The 18,933-nt window shown below is 45.5% G+C and overlaps 1 long non-coding RNA gene across 1 annotated transcript; it reads left to right on the top strand.

Annotated features, from left to right (window-relative positions):
* Positions 1-537: 537 nt before the first annotated feature.
* On the top strand, positions 538-14,801 carry LOC119116880. Its single transcript, XR_005096384.1, has 3 exons — positions 538-869; positions 10,845-10,855; positions 14,789-14,801. It is a non-coding gene; the product is annotated as an uncharacterized LOC119116880 (long non-coding RNA).
* Positions 14,802-18,933: the final 4,132 nt, after the last annotated feature.

The following is an 18,933-nucleotide window of genomic DNA, read 5'->3' as shown; positions in this document are numbered from 1 at the left end:
GGGAGAGGACTCGAATGCAGAGTTTCGACAGTTCAAGGTGTTTTATTTCTTCGGCGGATGACCGCTCCAAAAACAAAGGTGCCTCACACTGAGGGAAAAAAGGCAAAAACAAAGGCGCCTCAAACTGAGGGAAAAAGGGCAAAAACAAAGGTGCCTCAAACTGAGGAAGAAACGAAGGCAAGGTCTCACGCACAACCCACAAAGCGTGGACAAAAAGGTCTCTGTGAGCAAGGTAATCAAGGGCTAAATCCGTGGCTATGGAGTCGCTGGTGGTCATGGCTTGCAAGACGCACTGGCAGAGGACAAGGGGAAGACGCAGGCTAAATACACACACAGAAGGGGAAGGACACAGGTGCAGACAATCAGGGCGGACGACACAGGTGTAAGTGGTTAACCAACGGGGAGGTCAAGTGGGCGACCGTGCAGCGGAAGCACCAGTGATCTGGAATGTGATGTACAAAATAAAACAGGAAGTTAGAACATGACGGACAAGACAAAACAAAACAACCTACAAAACCTGACAGCATGACACTGAATATTACCATTATATTTACAGTGGAATTTCCACGTTGATTTTATTCACTTAACATGGAAATTCACAACAATCATAACACAATATATTTAATAATCCATACAGATTAATTTCCTTCGTAACTAACGTTCCATTCCATTTAATGTAATATAATTTCACGTATGTTTTTTTTTATTATAGACACTCAAAAAATCAACCGTCAAAAACTGATTATTCTTCATATTCGTTATTACAAGCGCCCGTGAGTTGCCGGTATTCTCGATCAATAATCAGGTATTACCTGCGTCATAATTTGGCAGACTGGATTTCCAATTCCACAGAAGTTTTAGACAGATTTGTATATCGGTATATTTGACTGTCGTTACCTCTGCTTTTGGAAAAATACAAATATTTCTTTTTGGACTATTTTTCTTTTTTACCTTGTACAAGTTTAGATTGTGTTATTTGCAGAACCACCACGACCACTCATTACCATTACCGTAATTGGGATAATAAGCATGGAGATGGTACAGCACAAGTAAAGGGGTAAAGTAATGTAAAGGTACAGCAAAATGTTTGACATGTACATAATACAATATTTTGCAAAAAAAACACAACATTATCAATTTCACAAATGAAGGAAAGTTCATTGTTTCTCAGATGGTAAGCCATTGAATTTTTTTTCATTTTTGGATTTATAAAGGATGCAACAGTAAAAGAAAGTTTAACACCATTCTTTACGACGGTTGTAGTTGATTAAAAAAAGGAATTAAAATGTATTTTATAGAGCATGCTTGCAAGGCAGTTGATTTCTTTATACAACGCCACATGCTCAATGGTGAAATCACCTGGAACCAGGGTTGGAATAATTTTGGAATTTTTATTTCAGTAAACTTTTTTTTTTTTTTTTAAATGTACACTGCTCAAAAAAATTAAAGGAACAGTTTTTTATCAGGGTATGGCATAAATTCAATTACACTTTTCTGATAAGGTTTTGGTTAGGTACGCGGCAGAGGGGGTTGTTAATCAGTTTCAGCTGCATTGGTGTTGATGGAATTAACAACAGGTGGACTAGAGGGGCAACAACGAGCTGGTCTCCAAAACAGGACTGGTTTTGCAGGTGGAGGCCATTTCAAGTTCCTCCCTCTTGATCTTTTTTAACAAGTTTTCCACAAGTGTTGGCTTTAGCTAGAGTCATTATCACGACTGGGAGCATGAGGCGATTTCTTAACCCTCCTGAAGTTGAGCAGATTGTCCAACTCCTCCAGGATGGCACATCCATGCGTGCTGTTGCAAGAATAGAATAGATCTTTATTGCCATTGTCACACATGGTTTGATGTGTCTCCCAGTACAATCTCCAGAGCATGGAGGGGATTCCAGGAGACAGGCAGTTAGTCTAGGAGAGCTGGACAGGGCCGTAGACGGTCCTCATTCCATCAGCAGGACCGATATCTGCTGCTTTGTGCAAGGAGAAACAGGTTGAGCACTGACCGAGCCCTATAGAATGACCTCCAGCAGGCTACTGGTGTGAATGTCTCTGTCCAAACAGTCAGAAACAGACTTCACGAGGGTGGCCTCAGGGCACGACGTCCTGTAGTGTCCCCTGTGCTCACTGCTCAGCACCGTGGAGCTCGATTGGCATTTGCCATAGAACACCAGAATTGGCAAGTCCGCCACTGGCGCCCTGTGCTTTTCACAGATGAGAGCGGGTTTACCCTGAGCACCTGTGATAGACGTGAAAGGGTCTGGAGAAGCCAAGGAGAGCGCTATGCTGCCTGCAACATCATTCAGCATGACCGGTTCGGTGGTAGGTCAGTGATGGTCTGGGGAGGCATTTCCATGGAGGGACAACAGACCTCTACAGGCTAGAGAACGGCAGTCTGACTGCCATTAGGTATTAGGATGAAATCCTTGCACCCATGGTCAGACCCTACGCTGGTGCAGTAGGTCCTGGGTTCCTCCTGATCCACGACAATGCCCGGCCTCATGTGGCAGGAGTATGCAGACAGTATCTGGAGGATGAAGGAATTGAAACAATTGAATGGCCCTCACGATCATCTGATCTAAACCCAATAGAACACCTCTGGGACATAATGTTTCAGTTCATCAGACGCCGCCAGGTTGCTCCTCAGACTTTACAGGAGCTCACTGATGCCCTTAGACAGATCTGGGAGGACATCCCACAAGACACCATCCATCGTCTCATTAGGAGCATGCCGCAACCTTGTCAAGCATGCATACAAGCACGTGGGGGCCACACAAGATATTGAAAAGAGTTTTGAGTTGCAGAAATTGAATTTAGGCAAAATGGATCATTTTTTCACTTTGATTTTTGGGGTGTCAATATACTGATGGTTTTTATTTCCATCAAAAGATGTGGCATCTTTTTGTTCCTGAGACATTGAACTATCCATATCAGTATAGATATTCAACATTTTTGTTGTCACCATTGAAATCTGATGTATTTTCAAAGTGTTCCTTTAATTTTTTTGAGCAGTGTAGTTAGTTTTAGAGCGGTTTTGGTAACTATTTTTTCCCCCCAAATGCTTCATTTTTGTTTTAGTTTACATTTTACGTAGGTAACATATTAATGATATGAGTCTTTGATATTTCTCATGTAATGACTTAATTTGAGGAAATGGCACAAATTACACTGTACAGTATACACTATTTAAAATTTAAACTTAATTATTGTTATTGTTTTAAAGGAGATGTATCATGGAAAATCAACTTCTTTTGCTTTTAAAATAATGTTCTTGTGTATTTGGAGTATCCAGGAGTGTAGAAAAGTGTAATATATCCCTCCAGGTGCTGCAGAGATACCGTAAATTTCGGACTATAAGCCGCGACTTTTTTCTCAAATTTTGAACCCTGCGGCTTATAGTCCGGTGCGGCTTAGATAGGATTTTTTCCGTGATTTTTGTGATGACTTGATCACTTTTATACACTCGTAGAAAGGCTGTGAACCGCTGTTGTGCGGCACCGCTTTGCTGGACGGAGGGATGTATGACACGGTCACTGGGGAGAAAAGTGGTGTGTTGATCGCATGTCCATCCGCCAGGCAAATAGTGCCGTAAAATTTACACAAAGATGAGACAGAACGAGATCAAGACGGACAATACTGAAAGGAAGCTTTTATACACAAACTGTCATTATGGGGGGCTTATATATGATTTTTTCCGTGATTTTTGTGACGACTTGATCACTTTTATACACTCGTAAAAAGGCTGTGGACTGCTGTTGTGCAGCACCGCTTTGCTGGGCGGAGGGATATGACATGGTCACTGGGGAGAAAAGTGGTGTGTTGATCGCATGTCCATCCGCCAGGCAAATAGTGCCGTAAAATTTACACAAAGATGAGACAGAACGAGATCAAGACGGACATTACTGAAAGGAAGCTTTTATACACAAACCATCATTATGGGGGGCTTATATATGATTATTTCCGTGATTTTTGTGATGACTTGATCACTTTTAGACACTCGTAAAAAGGCTGTGGGCCGCTGTTGTGCGGCACCGCTTTGCTGGGCGGAGGGACATATGGACACGGTCACTGGGGAGAAAAGTGGTGTGTTGATCGCATGTCCATCCGCCAGGCAAATAGTGCCGTATAATTCAAGATTCAAGATTCAAGAGATTCAAGAGTTTTTTATTCGCCATGTTTGAGCGTGCCAAACAAGGAATTTGACTTCGGTAAATCACAGCCTCTGTTCAACATTTAGGTGACTAACAACACTCAGGACATGTGAAAAATGGCAAATATTCTCAAACATCCCCTGATCTTAAACTCCCAAGAGGGCAAGGAAGAACTCAAAACTCCAGCTAGGGGAACTGAGAAACCTTGAGAAGAGACCACAGGGAAGGTCCCTTATCCAGGATGACCAGGCTGCAATGGATGCAGAGAGGACACAAAGTACAAACAGTGTAGACAAATTCAAAAAAGGTGTGGAGAGCAGGATGTTATTACACGGTAATGACTCTGAGACTCTAAGAGTGGTATGAGTTCATCAGAGCAACAGCCTGGGGGAAGAAGCTGTCTCTGTGTCTGCTGGTTTTGGCGTACCGAGCTCTATAACGCCGTCTGGAGGGGAGTAGTTCAAACAGACTGCAACCTGGGTGAGAATGGTCTGTAGAGATGTTCCTTGCACGTTTCCTGGTCCTGGAGAGGTACAAGTCTTGGATAGATGGGAGGTTGATTCCAATTATCTTTTCTGCAGTCCTGTTTGTCCGTTGCAGTCTGTGCTTGTCTTGTTTGGAGGCCGATCCAAACCAGACAGTGATGGAGGTGCAGAGGACAGACTGGATGATGGCAGTGTAGAAGGTCTTCAGAAGCTCTCGCGGCAGGTTGAACTTCTTGAGCTGTCTCAGGAAGTACAGCCTCTGCTGGGCCTTCTTCCGGACAGAGTCTATGTGGCCGGTCAATTTCAGGGCCCGAGAGATTGTGGTTCCCAGGAACTTGAAGGTGTCCGTGGAGAGAATAGTATTACTGCGGATAGTGAGGGGTAAAGGTGGTGAAGGGTCTCGCCTGAAGTCCACTGTCATCTCCACGGTCTTGAGCGGGTTCAGCTCCAGGTGGTTTTGGCTGCACCAGTGGACAAGCCGCTCCACCTCCTGTCTGTACGCAGTCTCATCACCGTCCTGGATCAGTCCGATGAGAGTGGTGTCGTCAGCATACTTCAGGAGCTTCACAAGAGAGTCACCTGAGGAGAAATCGTTGGTGTAGAGAGAGAAGAGTAGTGGGGAGAGGACGCACCCCTGAGGGGCTCCAGTATTGGTGGTCCGGGTGTCAGATGTGATGCCCCCCAGCCTCACACGCTGTCTCCTGTTGGTCAGGAAGCTGGTGATCCACTGACAGGTGGAGGCAGGCACCGCAAGCTGGATGAGCTTCTGTTGGAGGATGTCAGGAGCGATGGTGTTGAACGCCGAGCTGAAGTCCACGAACAGGATCCTGGCGTACGTTCCTGGGGAGTCCAGGTGGTGCAGGATGTAGTGCAGTCCCATGTTGACCGCATCATCCACCGACCTGTTTGCCCGGTAGGCAAACTGGAGGGGGTCAAGCAGGGTGCCCGTGACATCCTTCAGGTGGTTCAGTACTAACCTCTCGAAAGATTTCATGACCACAGATGTCAGTGCGACAGGTCTATAGTCATTCAAACCTGTGATGGTGGGCTTCTTGGCCACTGGAAAGATGGTGGAGCTCTTGAAGCACGAGGGCACCTCACACAGCTCCAGAGAACGGTTGAAGATCCGTGCAAAGGTGGGCGCCAGCTGTTCAGCGCAGACTTTCAAGCAGGAAGGTGACACGCCGTCTGGGCCCGGTGCCTTCCTGGTCTTTTGTCTCCGGAACATCTGGCGCACTTCCTCCTCGCGGATCTGGAGTGCGGGCGCGGCCTCTGCAAGAGAGAGAGTGGGTGACAACGTTGATAGAGGTGTGGACAGAGCAGTTGTGGGGAGAGGTGAGTATGTAGATTGTGCTGCAGGAAGTCCCGTTGTGTGGGAGGACCGATCAAACCTGCAGTAGAACCTGTTTAGCTGGTTAGCAAGCCTTGGGCTCTCCACAGGACGGGGGGTTCGTTTCTTGAAGCCCATGATGCTCTGCAGACCTTTCCACACTGTTGAGGGATCAGGATTGGCAGAGAGGTGTCTCTTCAGGTTCTCCCCGTAACACCTCCTGGCTTTCCTGACCTCTCGGTTCAGTGTGTTTCTGGTCTGCTTGAACAGGTCGCGGTCGCCGCTCCTGTAGGCCTCCTCCTTGACTTTGCACAGCCTCCTGAGGTTCGGTGTAAACCAAGGTTTGTCGTTGTTGTACGTGCAGAAGGTCTTAGTCTGCACACACAGATCCTCACAAAAACTGATGTATGATGTGACAGTGTCAGTGAGTTCATGCAAGTCTGAAGTTGCAGCTTCGAAAACTCCCCAATCGGTGCAGTCAAAGCAGGCTTGGAGGTCCTGCCTTGACTCCACTGTCCACTTCCTCACAGTCCTCACCACAGGCTTAGAAGTTTTTAGTTTCTGCCTGTAGGCCGGGATCAGATGAACTAGACAGTGGTCCGAGAGTCCTAAAGCTGCACGAGCCGCAGAGTGGTAAGCATCCTTGATCACGGTGTAGCAGTGGTCCAGAGTCTGTGCCCCTCTGGTGGGACACGTTACGTGCTGTCTGTATCTGGGGAGTTCGTGTGCGAGGTTCGCCCTGTTAAGATCACCCAGAACAATGATTAGTGAATTTGGTAGAAGTTTCTCCATGTCTGTTACCTGGTCAGCCAGCATCTGCGTGGCTTCACTCGCACGTGCGTGTGGTGGAATGTAAACAGGAATGTAAACAGCCGCCATGACGAGGAGAACTCCCGTGGTGAATAGAACGGCCGGCAGTTTATGAAAAGTGTTTCTAGGAGAGGGCTGCAAATCTCTTTCAACACCGTGACATCAGTACACCAACGTTCATTAATGTAGAAACAGAGACCACCTCCCTTTGATTTTCCGGAGAGCTCCGCGCTGCAATCTGCACGAGTTAGCCGAAACCCCGCTAGCTCCACGGCGTGGTGGGGGGTTCGTTCGCTGAGCCACGTTTCAACAAAGCACAGCGCGGCGGATCTGCTGAAGTCCGTGTTCCTTGAAGTGAGGAGCAGCAGTTCGTCCATCTTGTTCGCCAGGGAGCGGACATTCGCCAGATGAATTGACGGTAGGGCAGAACGGAACCCTCTCTGCCTCAGCTTTACGAGTGCTCCGGCTCGCTTTCCGCGCCGCCGTCGTCGCGCTAGCTTGTATAGCACCGCCGCTCCGGCTAGAATCTCCGACAAACAGTCTGAATCAGAGAGAACAGGAGAGAAAATACCAGAAGAAGACTGTCCGATGTTTAACAGCGCTTCTCTGGTAAAAGTGATCCGGGATGGACAGCAGAGGACACAGAAAACACACAAAATAAGACAGGACAACTTCTACATATGTGCAAAGAGTGTCATAGAGAAGTCAAAGTCAAAAAAACAGTCAAAGTCTGCTCTATTGTCAATTTCTTCACATGCCAAGACACAAAGAAATCGAAATTACGTTCCCACTATCCCACGGTGACAAGACATTGTCCACAATATACATATAAGTAAACAACACAAAAAAATAAAAACAAGAAGGCACAAACAATGAATAAATAAGAGTGATGAATAAATAATAAATAAACCAATAACATAATAAATAAGAGGAGCAAAATGGAGCAAGTGTGCATACAGCAGACAGTCAGAATATAGCGCAAAAGTACAGGACGCTACGCAGAAGGGGGGAGAGAGTTCAGGATCCTAACAGCCTGGAGTTGAAGCTGTTGGTAAGTCTGGTGGTGCGGGAGCGCAGGCTCCTGTACCTCTTCCCAGAGGGCAGAAGATCAAACAAAGAGTGAGCGGGGTGACTCACATCACTCACAATCGTGGTCGCCTTGCGGGTGAGATGGGAGGCGCTACTGTTCCGCGTTCGGCGGTGCGCTGCAGTTGCGCGATCGGACAAAATTAAGCTCCCTGTGCACTGAGGTCCACTTAAGTTTTGGAAAGTACATTAGGACTTTAAAAATATTTTCTAAATTTCAGCGACGGCTCTGTCACAATAATGCGACCACCGCGGTGCAGTTGCACGGCCGGTGACGCGCTATGGTTGCACGTTCGGCGGTGCGCTGCAGTTGCGCGATCGGACAAAAATATGCAAATGAACAAATGCTTAAAAAAGGCGTTTTTTACTTGGAACGGATTAATTTGTATTCCATTATTTGTAATGGGAAAACATGATTTGGAATTCGATCGATTCACTTCTCGAACAGCTTTCTGGAACGTATTATGGTCGAAAACCGAAGCTCCACTGTATTTGTAATGGGAAACATAGATTAGGAATTCGACCGATTCGCTTCTCGAACCACCTTCTGGAACGGATTGTGGTCAAAAACCAAGGTTTGACTGTATTTGTGTTATTCTTGTTAAAATCACACATGTGAACTGGAAATGACAATAATAACACATAGTGAAAGGCAAATTGAGCAAATTGGCTATTTCAGAAGTGTGTGTCACACTGGTAGCCCTTTGCCTTAATCAGTACCCAGGAAGTAGCTCTCGGTTTAAGAAAGGTTGGTGACCCCTGCTCTAGAACATGTGTCAAACTCAAGGCCCAGGGGCCAGATACTGTGGCCCGTGAAGACAAATTGTGCATCAAAGTCGTGTGTCATTACTAGAATTGCAAATTGTCTTCACTTTTAAAAATGTAAAAAAAATGTAATATTTGACCAGTTTTTACTAGTCTGATTTGAAAATGAGTTATTTGTCAGTTTGTTTTGTAGCTTATACTGTATATAATATGAGGTGCTCATACATTTATTTGGGTTGACAGTCATAATGGCCCTCCAAAAGAAACTATGACTACAATGCGGCACGCGAAAAAAATGAGTTTGACACCCCTGCTCTAGATTCTGCGGACTTTTTGGCTCTTGGGGTCACTAAAAGACCAGCGTTTTGGGAACGAATTGATTTGTTGTTCGTTAATCAATTAAGTTTTACGCCTCTAGTAAACATGGTTTTAATATTTTTCTAGGTTTGCCTTTATAATTTTGTTGATATACGTATATTGAACTACTCTTTTCAGTACTCATGCTTTAAAACTTTCAATTCTAAAACGATCAACAATTTTTGCCATTTCACCCAGCCCTACTCCTGTGGGCCAGAAATGGGGAGGGGGGGATGTCTAGCCATACACTCATGACACCCCTCCACCCCACCCTGAGGAAGAACCAGGCAGCCGGCCAGGAGCATGGGAAGTGAACGGGCTCCAAACTAGGAGGTGCCGACCCCAACAACAGGCCCCAAGGATGGAGGGGGAGGAGAGAGTGAGAGAGAATGTGGAGATCATCAAAGAAAGGCTCAAAGGGCAGAGAAAAAAGGAGGTTAGCTCGTGTTATGTATCCACTAATGTTTAACCACTGCACGATAGTGAAATATCTACCCTTCAACTCCCCCAAAAAACTTGTTTTTTTTTCTCCCTGTGCAAAGTCCTCACTTGCATAAAAATTCCATTCACAGATGGCACAAAACTGCTGAACAGCAAAAAATACATTAAGTGCATGAACAAATTTTGTGCATGCTTCCACAAAGGTCAACTCACAAAGACTTTATTTTTACATGAACATGTGTTTGTCCTGCATGTCATTCTAAAATCCCCAAATTAATAAAATGTCTTACTCACTCTGTGAACACAATCCAGGTATCAGGACATAAAGTTAGTCGATACACTGCCTTTGTATGACGAGTCCGCCATCAATCACAAAAGTCACTTGTTCAATACTTCTAATCTGTTTTCTATTTTGCCTTGAAGACGATTTTTTTAAACTAATCTCTCTCTTCTTCGCCACTATTTTGGGATTTGGGTACATTAAGGGATGTCTGCCATCTTGTAGTGTTATTACAACTAATGATATCGGTTGCTTGGTCAGGGTTAGGGTAGTTCCTTAAAGCCCAAGTATCACGGTAATAAATTCGACTGTTTTATGTTTTACTCATTTTGTTGTGGTCAATATAAAGTGGAACAGTGATGCTTTTGTCTGAATTCCTTGTTTTGAAAGCATCACAGGTCCATCTTTTCTACTTGTTCTGAGGTGTGGCTCAGAGCAAGCCATTTAGGTGCGGTCTCTTTAAATGCATAATGAGATACTTCACACCCCTCAGGCCGCAAGATGTGCACCTCCCTTTCCGGTCGACATATTTGTAGTTTTTTAGTCAAGCTAGCGTTTACTTTTTTGTTGTTGTTGTTGCTTTATTTAAACGAGGTAGCGTTTACTTGCGCCGCAAACCTTTTGATTGATTAAAAGATATCAACGGCAGAAGACTTGTCCATACATGGCACGTAATAAAATAAATCCCCTCACAATATTTATGAACGACTTGTAAACAAGTACTGCAGTCAAGCTATGATTTAAGCTAATGCCAGCGCTAGCGAGAAGCTAACGAATGCATTTAACACATTGTGTTCCCCAAGAATAATACAAAATAAACCCACAAGAAGTGGAAACATAGAGCGCACAGCTCCAAAATCAGCAGAAAGACTGATGCTAATGCTTTGAAAACAAGTGCAGTCACACAATATTATTAAAGTGAAATAGTTTATTATTTTTGTGTCATCTCAAACTTACTGCTTTACTGTGTCCATCGTTTCCATACATTGAAGGAACTGAACCATCAATGAAATGAAGTCTTTCAGCAAATCCTTTTCCATACTGACAAAAGATTTCTGAAACACTCCTAAACAAGCAAGACTTTGCCCACAGACGTGGGAACACTGCTTGAAAAATTAAAATTGACCAGGCACTTCTTTGAGGTTCTGATGTTGTGCAATGATTTGTGTGGATTGATGCATCCAACAACAGAACATTTTGATTTCTCCACGTCGGCATCCTTGAGTTGTTTGGACTACAAAAGTCAGTAGTCAGTCAAAAGTAGTCAGTCAAAAGTAGTAAACAAAGCGGATTCATCTTAAACATGACGGATTTGTGAATCTGCCATGTTTATTACTCGGATTTCCGTTTGGCAACACCCATTACCTTGTTTGGTTTGTCCCGCTCCAACGGATGTGATGTAATAGATAAAAAAACGTCATAGAAAACGGAGAAATTTGAACAGAGTAAAAAAATAGCCCCCCAAAACGATCATAACAGTATCTCTGCAGCTACTGGAGGGAGATATTACACTTTTCTACACTCCTGGATACTCCAGATACACAAGAAAATGATTTTAAAAGCAAAACAAATGTGATTTTCCATGATATGTGTGCTTTAATATTATTTTTTTAGTGATAGCTTAAGTCATGAGTATCCAATGAAAAAGCTCACTTACTTTTCAATCAGAATAGGCAAAGATTTAGAAAAAGAACGCACAATTCGGCAGTTCCAAATCATAACGAATGACCAGAAGTGCTCAATATATTTACATAGCTCGCTGGGACCAACGTGAGCAATATGGGGCCGAAAAGAAAACCTGACCATGTCCATGGAGGAGGTTGAGGACATTTAAAAGTCACTTGACTGTCAGGCAACAAAGACAGGGAACCAAGTGCAGCACGATCCTTTAATGGTGAGAGGGAAAACGGGGACGTAGAACGAGCAAGTAGTCAGGGCAGGCGGCGATCTGGAGCGTGGTCGAAGGTCAAGCAAGTAGTCAGGACAGGCGGCGATCTGGAGCGTGGCCGAAGGTCGAGCAAGTAGTCAGGACAGGCGGCGATCTGGAGCGTGGTCGAAGGTCAAGCAAGTAGTCAGGACAGGCGGCGATCTGGAGCGTGGTCGAAGTTCAAGGAAGCAGTTGGCTACAAAGTTTGGTCCGGGGACAAAAAGGCAGCAGTATCACGTGCAGGGTAATCAGACGAACTGACAACCACTGGCAGAACACAGAGAGGTTATATAGGGAACCTAACGAGCTGTAGCAGGTGCTGGCAATTCCATGAGTCGGGCTAGGCTGGAAGTCAGGTGACGTGGGGACGTGACAGAACCCCCCCCCCAAGGGACGGCCCCCGACGTCCCAAAAGCAGAACCCCAAGACGGAGCAGGAGACCGGGCGGGAGGGGGGGAACCCAAGACGTGCGGCAGTCAATAGTCCGAATCAGAACATGTCGACCAAGCCCCGTCATCAGGCGGCACTACCGCCCAGTCCACCTTCCCAGCCGCGGCGTCGGGAGACGCCGACCAGGGGGCCGGCGCGGGAACCGGACGGGTCCCTACCGGACGACTCCGAGCAGGAAGCCGGTCAGACCCTAACACCCCGCCCACCGGAGCAGAACCCGGCTGCGGACGTCGCAACGGCAGCGGAGTAAGGGCCCGGACCATCCGCTGCAGCCGACGGCGAGACCGGACCCGCGGCCGCTGTCCACGGATTGGAGAAGCGGAGGGTCGAGAGGCAAGGGCGCGGGCTGGAGTCGAGTAGTGGTTCTGGGACTGGGACTCGCGACAGGTAGTGGGGGGCAAGAAAACCGACCCCACACGGATCCCTGCTTGGCGGGTGTCCTTAGGTCTCGTCGGACAAGAGACCACCCAGTGACCCTCACCCCCGCAGTACAGGCAAAGCCCCTCTCTGATGCGCTGACTGCGTTTCCTCACAGAGAGAGAGGTGCGTCCGATCTCCATCGGTTCTGACCAGCTGGGCTGGGTATGAGGAGCAGTAAAGGCGCGCGGGCTTACGTGGACAGGGTCCCTGGCGGACGACAGGTCAGGTGAAAAAACCGGTGCTCTCCCTGACACCCGAGGTGTCGGGCTGATGTCACGGCGACGGGGGGGCGGAGACACTCTCCTCTCCTCGCGTCGCCTCGACTGGATCCGCCGGTCCACCCGTACTGCCAGGTCCATGGCCACTTCAAGGGTCTGTGGGCGCTCGCAGGACACCAACTCGTCCTTGATATATTCCGCGAGTCCGTGGATGAAGGCACCGACGAGAGCCGGGGTGTTCCAGTCGCTACGACGCGCCACCGTCTGGAACCGGATGGCGTACTGGGCGACGGACCTGCTGCCTTGGCGCAGCGTGAGGAGCTCTGTGGAGGCGTCCTCCGAGGCGGAGCCCAAGTCAAATACGCGCAGGATCTCAGCGGCGAAGGCGTCAAACGACGAACAGGCGGGTCCCTGCCGCTCATATTCTGCCGTTCCCCACAGCCATGCCTCGCCCGTCAGGTGAGTCAGCACGAAACCCACCTTGGCTGGCTCCGTGGCAAATGTGACGGGCTGGAGGTCGAACAAGACGCGGCAGTTCGTCAGAAAGGCCCGGACGTACTTGGGGTCACCGTCGAACCTTGCGAGGTTGCTGAGTCTGGGCTCAGGGACGTCCACGTACTGCCCGGGTGCCGAGGCAGGACGGGGCGTGGACATAACGGTGGGCTGATCGGCGGGGCTGAGCGGCACGGACGTGGACAGAGATGGCACAAACCGATCTGCAGCAGCCAGAGGAGCCAAGTCTCTGTGATCCCTGAGAGCCTCTACCAGGTCCTGGTGGAGCTGGTGGTGCTGCTGCAGTTGCTGTTGCTGCTGCTGCAGTTGCTGTTGCTGCAGCTGGAGCTGCTGTTGCTGCTGCTGGACGACCCTAGTTAACGCCGCCATCTCCTCTGTGGTCTTGCCGAGCTCCCACTCCGTGTGGGTCAAGCGGGCCGTGTCTAGGGAATCGTGCGCTGGTTGCATTTCTGGTCAGTTCGTTCTGTCAGGCAACAAAGACAGGGAACCAAGTGCAGCACGATCCTTTAATGGTGAGAGGGAAAACGGGGACGTAGAACGAGCAAGTAGTCAGGGCAGGCGGCGATCTGGAGCGTGGTCGAAGGTCAAGCAAGTAGTCAGGACAGGCGGCGATCTGGAGCGTGGCCGAAGGTCGAGCAAGTAGTCAGGACAGGCGGCGATCTGGAGCGTGGTCGAAGGTCAAGCAAGTAGTCAGGACAGGCGGCGATCTGGAGCGTGGTCGAAGTTCAAGGAAGCAGTTGGCTACAAAGTTTGGTCCGGGGACAAAAAGGCAGCAGTATCACGTGCAGGGTAATCAGACGAACTGACAACCACTGGCAGAACACAGAGAGGTTATATAGGGAACCTAACGAGCTGTAGCAGGTGCTGGCAATTCCATGAGTCGGGCTAGGCTGGAAGTCAGGTGACGTGGGGACGTGACATTGACTTCCTTTCGGAAGAAGTTTCTGCTGTGAGGATGCAGCAGAAAAACATCTTGGCACTGGTGGAAGAGGTAAAGAAGCTCCGTATGCTCAATGCTGAGAAGGACAAGCGGCTTGCCTACCTTGAAAGTCGGGTTGCAGACCTTGAGCAATATTCAAGAATAAATGACATTGTCATCACTGGAATAGCAATTAAACCTATATCATATGTAAGGGCAGTGACGGCAGGCAGCAATGGCTGTGAGCAAGATGCAAGCTCAGCCGAGCAACAGGTCGCTGCAATTCTGCAAACAAAAGGAATAACTATGGACTCCAACCAGGCTGAAGCCTGTCATCCACTCCCCAGACGAAACAGTAACGATAAGCCAGCAGTCATTCTGAAATTTGTGAACAGGAAGCACAAAATTGCACTTCTAAAACAGGGTAAGTTGCTCAAAGGTTCAGACATCTACATAAATAAACATTTGACAAAGCGGACATTGCAAAGAAAGCACGTCACTTGAGAAGAATGAAAAAAAGTACATGGACCAGAAATTGCAAGATATACATCAAGCTTAATGGATGACCAGAAGAGGCCAAGATACTGATGGTGAGGAGTATTGAGGAACTGGAAAAGCTTGAATAAGTATCCTCAATAGAAAATCAACTGGATTGGAACTGAATGGAGGTAACACAAAACGCAAACATAATGCTCAGGGACACTACTCAACCTACATCAAGCAACAATGGACAAGTAGTACAGTGGATACAGGAACATGAACAACTCCAACTAACGTTTGATTACTGTCAATCGTGCAGTTATCTGATGTAAGTGGCTCTCCGTTTAAAGGGTAAAATTCTGTACTTTAGCCCCTCTGCAGTAACGCAGTCTGTAGGTGAGACGAGAAATGATTTAAGCCGGTACGGAAAGAAGATTTGTTCCGAGTCTAAACGCTGTTCAGGTAACTAATGTATTGTTAGATTAATTCCGTCATTTCCGGACGCCAGTCCCGCTGAAATCAAAGAAACCCGAGGGTTGAGTAACAACTTTGTCGAGACCCAGGATCTCCTCAATCGCGGCCGTTTTAGCGGCTCTTCTTTCCTATAATGATTGGGGCTTTTGTTAACCTCTTGGAATAGATTTAGCTGTCTTTGTTAAGACCGTAGGAACTCGTTTATTTACACTAGCGTGCACCCACACTAGCTGAGCTCAAGTTAACGGTTTTGAACTAGATTCTGACACTCCCTGATGTCAAGGATTAAAGCTGTCTTCATTTAAAAAAGAACTGAACGGTTTAAAGTATGACTATGATAGAGAAACAAAAGAGATTTAAAGCATAAAAGATCAAAATAATCATTAATCGAAATTAAATGATTTTAAAGTAGAAATTTAATGAATAAGCAAGAAAGAGAATTACAAGTTTCAATTATTCGAACAACTAAAAATAATTTCCACTCACCATTCTCAATAGGGCAAAAATTATTCAGTCTCGAAGTTCTCTCGATTGAAAACTCAAAAATATAGTAAAAAAGGTTAAGAGGCTAGAGGTCTAAAATGCTGTTTGGTGGAAAAGTCGAGTGATCAGTTCTCCTTGTTCCAAAATCTGAATTCTGTTTAAAAGAACAGGGTGGCCTAAAGAATGGAGATGATGACGCCCTAAAAATGGCTCCTCTCTCCTGCACCGAGGTCTGCATCTCCTAGCCTGTCTTTAAGCTTAAAATTTGACTAAGTCCAATTTGAAGATTGTAAAAATTCATCTTAACGGACCTTGGGTTAATCTCAGAAAGAATGAAATCTATCTTTGTCTAATCGGCATTCTCGACCCACGGCAGTGGCCGCAGGGGCATACCCCTGACAGGGAAAGCCCACCGGGCAAGAGAGAGCGCTGCTCTTTGTCCGAACGAACCTTTTATACCAGTCCAGTTCGTGGGTACTATGCCTGCTTGGTCATGTACCAGTTTTTTTCCATGACGTCATACATTGTCCTCAGATGACCCAAATGCTTCCAGAATAAACTGCACCTGCATCTCGGCCGGTCTCAACCGGATTCAACCAGATGAGGTGACCATGTTCTCATGGAAGTAACAATTTTCTCAGGGATGCTTCATCCTGTTTCCCACTCCCAAATCTTGTCAACTGTCCGTCAACGTGACATTTGCAAATGTTTTTTTCTCTGACTTGTGTTCCGTCAAACAGCATTTTGTTTAGGCTTCAACTGGATGAACGTGACCGAGGTCACTCTCATGTGTGGGATCTCACCACCACTTAGTATCACCATTAACCCTTTCCGCCATTTATACATTCATGTGTAAATGGAACATCAAGATAACATACATGTTTGATACTGATTAAACATCGTGACAATAATAACACATACCGTTTTTTTCCGTGTATAATGCGCCCCCATGTATAATACGCACCCTAAAAATGGCATGTTGATGCTGGAAAAAAGCCTGTACCCATGTATAATACACACCCAATTTTTAAGTCCCAATGATCGTCACACACGCAGGGAGGCAATGGGTCCCATTTTTATAGTCTTTGGTATGGTCTTAACTAGGCTGGATGTATTTTTTTTTGTTGGCGTTGATTTCTCCGACTGCCCACAAAGGCACCACCGCGATCAGATGAAAAGAGCAAAATCAACAAGGTACTGCAAACTCTTTATTTAGGAAATTACAAGAGTATTGTAGTATACAAAGTGCTTATTTTAACACTGAACTTGATCAAATTCCTATATTTTTTCTCATAGAAGTAAAGAAAAATGAATATTCTTTCTTTTTTTGTAATACCATTAACTTTAAAGTGCATTACTGAACTATTTATTTACAATAATTTTAATTGTCCGTTGAGCCATCTTTTCTTTGGAATCCAAAGTGCTTCCAAACGAATGACTTGAAGCCCAAAGGGGATCGAATTTCCTCGTCTTCTTGGACACTAGCCATAGCACCAGCCCAGGAGCCGCGTAGTTGTCGGCTCCCCTTTCACGTGCCTGCTCTGCTCACAACACAACACGCCGCGTACTGCTCCCAGAAAGAGGAAGCAAGCAACAATGAACTGGATTTCAAAATAAAGTCGCGTCTAATGTCCGAGGTCAAACACGGCGATATAAATCGATGTTTACGTTTAGCATCGATGCCAATAAATCGTAGAGCATTGTATCGATTAATCGATGTGTATCGATGAATCGTTACACCCCTAGTATTTAGGAATCGGGAGGGAGGTTATAAGTTAAGGGGGAATCACAACTTCAAAATCTTAAACATAAGAACAACCTTAAAATGTTTCTGTATAACTATGGAACAGTCTAAGTGAGGAACTCAAGCAAAGTCCAAATATCCACTAATTTAAAAAAAATTACAAAAATATGTTGTTTAGCAGGTACAAGGACTAAATATGCCAAATGGCTGCACACAAGCAATAATGAAACAGAAAAATAAGCTTCCTCCTACTCCTTTTCCAGCATTCTTTATTGTTTTTTTCTTCAGTTTGTTGGTTTATTGTTTGTTTGTTTGTTTGTTTGTTTGTTTGTTTGTTTGTTTGTGGTATGGACTTAGATATGGCACTTTAAAGTGCTATATGTTCTATTTTTTCTCTTTCTGTTTTATGTTTGAAATAAAGATATCAATCAATCAATCAATCAATCAATCAATCAATCAATCAATCAATCAAAACAATAAAATGAGGGGGAAGAAAGGATCTTTTGTGGTGATTTTTGTGTGTGCGTGCCTCTCCGTAGCTGATTGCCTTCCTGCTACAGTCCTGCTGATTGGTTGCTGCAAGGACACTAACAGCTTTGTCATTGGCTGCTGCTAGGAGATGCAAAGTTCAAATCTGCTGCTGTCAGTGTGAGGCAAGGCCCAAATGACAGCTGTCACATATCCCTCCTTGCAGCTGTGATCTTGATTTTTCTGGTGTAGCTATAGCGCTTGTTTGTTTAGTTGGTTAGTGTTCAGGGATTATTTTCTCTCATTTGGTGAGCTAACAGTTTTTGTTATTAACACCTCTATATTGCAGTAAGTAGACTACTCTTGTTCAATTATTTTTGTCCCCTGTTTTTGTTAGTGGAGGATAGGTTTAGTCAAAGGAAAACTTTAATTATTCAGCCATTTCCAGCAGTAAAGGCTTTCTCTAAAATGAATTTGATCACTACTATTTCTCATGTACAATAAAGCGTTTAAAAACGTATTTTGCCATTTGCTGTCGACTAAATCGACCAATCATGGCTCGTTTGATGTTCTCAAGCTGAGCTGTGATTGGTCACATATCTGAGCCCTGAGAAACTGTGATGTCATCAATTTTAGTTGACAGCAAGTGGCACCCCAGGTGCCCCCTGAGATGGCTCAACACAGAGGGACTTTGCAGTTTAATTCATATTCCACATATCAGAAAATTGCGTTTAGATGAGTGGCGCACATAGAACCTATTATTGTAAACTAATAATTATTATTTATTTTATTAGATTATAACACATGGTATTTTGAGTGATTATATTTTAATTCATAACTGAGTGTGAATGTTAAATTGAATGTATATATTTTAATTGTTATCCCCGAGCTTTATACGAATGAGATTGTTGTTTATTATAAATTGAAGATGTCAAAGTTATTTAAAACTAGAAAACCAATACAATCCTAAATGGCACATTACGATGACAATCCAGGAAGAGTTTAAGTTCTAGCTACTGCAATAATAATAATCATAAAAAATGTTAATGATCGTCAAGTAAACAGACTCAAATAGACAAAAACGCGGGTGCCCGCGGAGTAGAACGTGAACGCGCACGCACACTGCATAGCATAC

The sequence above is a fragment of the Syngnathus acus genome, chromosome 23 (genome assembly GCF_901709675.1).
Source record: "Syngnathus acus chromosome 23, fSynAcu1.2, whole genome shotgun sequence".
Classification (NCBI taxonomy): Eukaryota; Metazoa; Chordata; class Actinopteri; order Syngnathiformes; family Syngnathidae; genus Syngnathus; species Syngnathus acus.
The sequence above is the reverse complement of the archived record's forward strand: the minus strand, read 5'-3'. Positions and strand labels throughout refer to the sequence as shown.